Source organism: Saimiri boliviensis, chromosome 18 (genome assembly GCF_048565385.1).
Source record: "Saimiri boliviensis isolate mSaiBol1 chromosome 18, mSaiBol1.pri, whole genome shotgun sequence".
Taxonomy (NCBI): Eukaryota; Metazoa; Chordata; class Mammalia; order Primates; family Cebidae; genus Saimiri; species Saimiri boliviensis.
The window spans coordinates 4,521,418-4,526,138 of record NC_133466.1 but is presented as its reverse complement, the minus strand read 5'-3'; positions in this window follow the sequence as shown (position 1 = coordinate 4,526,138).

The following is a 4,721-nucleotide window of genomic DNA, read 5'->3' as shown; positions in this document are numbered from 1 at the left end:
AGGGGTCCTCCCACGACCCTGGAGTCCCACTCTCTGGGGCCAGCCAGCCCTGCCCAGGCTTTGGGGAGCGCCTTTCTGAAACGCTCCATGCAGCCGTACATTGATACTGTTGAGTTCATACTGTGCTATGCGGAGAAACGAGAAGCCGAGAGTTCATCCTGCCCTGCGGCTTCCTCGCCTTCTCTTGCATTTTCTTCTTCATCCAGCATCCAACGCGATTTTTAAAATTTCAGCTTCCTTCCTTTGTGTGCTCACATTTTACATGCTGATCCTAGCACTTTTCATCAGGCAGAGGAACAGACCCTTTGCTGAGCGCCTTCATCGCGGCCACTGCAGTTGCCTGGGAGGCTCCGGAAGGTTCTTCGGCTCTTGAAGCCAGCTGAGGCGGTCACCTGAGCAAGGGTGTTGTTCTCCCCAGGGCTCACTCTCATTCAGGCCTGTGACCTTTTCTGGTAAGCATACACTCTCTGAGGTCCCCCCTGGGTCACCGTGATTCTCTTGGAGTTCAGTGTGTGGAGATGACTTTCTTCCTCACTCTGGATGCAATTTGGGAACTTCGCCGAGGATTGCGGCCAGGGGCTCTTCCCTCACCTCTGATGGATCCAGTGGGTGGTCCCAGATTCTCACTCTGACCCACCTACTATGGCTTCAAAGCTGCTGTGTACAGTTTCTGCTACTGGACAGGCCTTCCAGAACCTTCCAGAATATCCCATGATTCAGAGGGAAGACACCCTGGGTCAGGGAGTCCTCCATTTTTCTGAGCAAATGCACATGCTCTACACACAACTCCAGGTCACTCCACAGTGGCTCCCTGAGACCTCCACAGGGCCCCTGTGAGGGACCCTGAGTGGAGACCTCTGTGGCCGTGACAACTGGCCTCTGGGCCACCTTTTCCAATAACAGGATCCCTGATTCTCCCTTGGGAAACCACCACCTCCACATTCAGGGTGGTGTCTGCCAGCCTGGCCCAGCCCGGGCCGTGGAAACACTCCCTCCCCTGGCTGCCATGCTTGGTTTTGGGGATGGGCACAGCCTGCCACGGGGCCACCACACTACATCCACTCTGAGACACCATGAATTCTAAATGCACCACTGTCCCGATCACCTCCAAAACAGGAACAAATGCTGCCAATGACGATTGTAAGAGGCCATCACCTCCCTCATAGCTGTTATAACACAGAAAAAACAGTATCTAAGAAACTATGAACACATCTAAGAAACTGAATGATGTTTAATTTGGGGCTTGGACAAGGGGAATTATTGGAAGAAAGCAGTTCTCTTTCTACTGAGATCCTCAGGCCACTGAACTGCAGAGACAAGAAGACAGGGATATATTTTGCGAAGGGCTCACCCATTGCTTAAGGTGACAGGGGAAAGGAGGCAGTGAACGCCTGGATCCAGCCGTTTCTGACACTGGATTTCACGAAGCAGTAATTTTTATTTTTTTTATTTTTTTTTTGCCTGCAGGGCCTAAAGCAGTGACTAGCACCATTCCTAGAACAGACTGGCCCCCTGGCACCTCCTCATTCTGCAGTAAACACTGGTGCCACTGCCCTCCTGAACATCAATGTCCATGGACAGGTGTGTGTTGCAGAGAAGGCCAGAGCCCAGCTACCCAAGAACAGAGGCCCAGTGCTTCATGCAGTGGAGTTCTGAACTCCTGACCTCATGTGACAATTAGTTTAAAAGGACGGGAGAAGTGGGGAGAAGGAGAGGGAGAGAGGGAAGAAAGAAGCACAGAATGAGGGAGGGAGGAAAACTTGTCCAGGGCTCATAGACTAAGATGTGAAGAACCTGGCATCCAAAGTGTCGGCTGAGGGCAGGGATTCTGTCCCCCACATGCCACCTTCTGCCAGTGCCTGCCCCTATCTCTGCAGTGCCAGCAGGAGGCCTTCACACACCACACTCACTCTTGAAATGAGCATCTAACCTTGGCACTATGGATGATCCTGGTAAACAAAGCCCTCTGAGTACTGGGGTCTGTTAAGTTCAAGGGCCTAGGAGAAGATGGCAACTCTTGGTTCAACAGCCTGGGAGTGGAGCAGTCTGGGTAAACCAGTTGTTTGTCAAGGAAACCCTCAGGGACACAGGTCCTGGTGCTGTCAGCCATCCTGGTGAAGCACCAAGAGGTCAACTGGCCACTGCCCTCTGCTCACAAGGGACTTCAGAAGGACCCTGAAGTGGGGCCCCAAATTTCCTAAGATCTGTAGGACAGTGTACTGAAACCATGGAACCGGAAGAGACATGCCAATCGTGGGTCAGGCATTCCCCCTCTGCTCTCCGAGAGTGTGGCTTCACGCGTGGGTGCTGATAACAACATCATGGTGCATCTGAGCCCAGAAGGCTCTTTCTGACTTGGCTGGAGCTGAGGATGAAGGAGGAAAGGAAGAAAGCATCCCAAGGACAGGGGTTTTCTGAGCCCAGTGTCATGGAGGTGGAATGAAGTGGGGCTGAGAGGGAAGCCTTGGGGGAGTCCTCTGCTACTACTCTGGCTGGTCCCTGAACTGGCTACCCTGGTCAGTAATGAGGGGACATTAGGTGCCACATCCCCCTTGTCCTCAGCTCATCCCTGGGCCACTGGGAGGGCTGCAGTAAGCTAAATGGTCTGGGGGGCTGGATGTCAGTGCATGAGGACCTGTTTGCATCTTGGCTTGCTCCAGCCAGGAAGAACCCTTTTTCTTCTAGAACCTACCATCTCCACATCTCAGAGCTGATAAAGGCAGGTTGCATAATCTCTCTGATATTGCTCAGGGCTGGGGTTCTTGAGGGAATAACAAGGGGTGTACTAGAAGACCCTCAGCCCCAGAACAGCTGCAGAGCATGTGAAGTGCAGACCCACTTTTGTTTCCTTCTGGGAACAAAGGGACAGACTTTTCCTAATGTGGAAGATATAAAAATGCATTCAATCTTCAAACCAGAAGATGCTCCTGAGTGAAAAAACACAGAATAGGGATCAGAAGGGAAGGAAAATGCCCGAATTTTCTGGGAAATGAAGAAGAAAAATGGGAGCCTTGTTAAATTATCACCATCTCAAGACAGGCAAGGAACTAATGTAGGTTCCTAAATGGAAAAAAAGGGAAGTTAAGCCAAATGACAGTCTTAGTGAGGAACAGTTCCTAGGCATTGCTACCTGGCATAAAAATCTTCAAGGGTGAGTCACCATTTTGCAGGGCTGGGGAGCCCTGCTGGCAGGGTCACTAGGAACAGTGCAGCCAAGAAGGCCACAGTGTGTCAGGGAGATCATCACACACTGAGACTGACCTTGTGCATATGTTGAGGATGATGGGAACAGCTCTCACAGCCAGAGAAAGGAGATACAGATACCAACCAGCAAGAGTGACCCCTGGGTGCTGGGCTATAACCGAAGGCATGGATGTGAAATCAGTTTCTGATAAGACACGGAAGTGTGTACGTGATATTCATGTAGGTCACATGCCAATTCCTAGGTCTGTCTGCTGAGGGCCCAGAAGCAATGACAGCCCAGTAACAATGAGCACCTCCAGCACCCAGATCTTGGCATCTAAGAACCATTCTCCACCCAGAGAAATGGTTTCCTTGGAGAAATGGCTGCTTCCGAGGCTGGGGAAGTAAGTACAAGATGAGCCTGGAACTGTGTCAGAAAGCAAGGAAGCACCCAAGGAAGAATGGGAGGTGAGGGGCACAGGAGCCTCTGTGGAGGTGCCCAAACCAGCCAAATCTGGGCTAAGCTGACCATCAAAATAGTCACACAGTATAACCCATCGATTAAACAGGGATCCGAGGCTGCATATTGATGTAAATAAACAGAAGTGGGAGAGGAAAAAGCCCTCGATACACAGTATCACGTCTGTGGTATTTCTGCCAAAAATGCGTAACCTAAACTGTATCTTGAGGAAAATGAGATCAACCTAAACTGAAGAGATTCCACCAAATAACTGGCCATACTTCCCAAAAGGCCTGAATGAACCCATGAAGGAGCCCATGTCATAATTCAGTCATAAAAGAGAAGACCGAGGAACTGAGGATTGATGAAAATCGAAGCCACGCAGCAACTGACCACCACAGGGAGCCGGGCCAGAGAGTGAAAAGAGAGGCGCCCGTTGCTGTTTTTAAACTTCCTTCTTCTATAAAGGACAGTTCTGAGACAATCAATAAAATTGGAAGAGAATTTGTGGATTTAACGGTAACACTGTACCAACATTAACTTCCTGGATTTGATTGGGTAAACTGTGGGCGATGTAGGAGAAATTCTTGTTTTTAGGAAATGTACATGGGAGGATTTAGGAGTAACAGGGCACATGGTCTGTGACCTACTCTCGAACAGGTGGGTGGGTGGGTGAGAGAGGTCAGGCAGATGCAATTGGATATGAGCAAACAGGAAACCTGGCTGGAGGGTTATGTACTATGAGTTCTATGTACTATTCCCGTCACTTTTCTGTAATCTGAAATTATTTCAAAATACAGAACGTAAGAACTATATAAACATTTAAGTAAAATGTTCAAGTTAGGAGCTTTCATCCAGACACGCTTCTCTCCCCACTGATCACTTGTGTGTAGAGGAGCCCAGGCCGAGGATGACACCCAACCACCCTGCTTTCTCGTGGCCCCAAGGCCTCGGTTAGTCCCAGGCATGGGTGCCTTCCAGAAGGCTCTCTGCAAGCCCCCGTCACTGCCTCCAGCCTTTGCTTTTCAGAAATCAGATGACTTGAGCTGGTTTATAAGAAAAAGCAGTCTCAACCAGC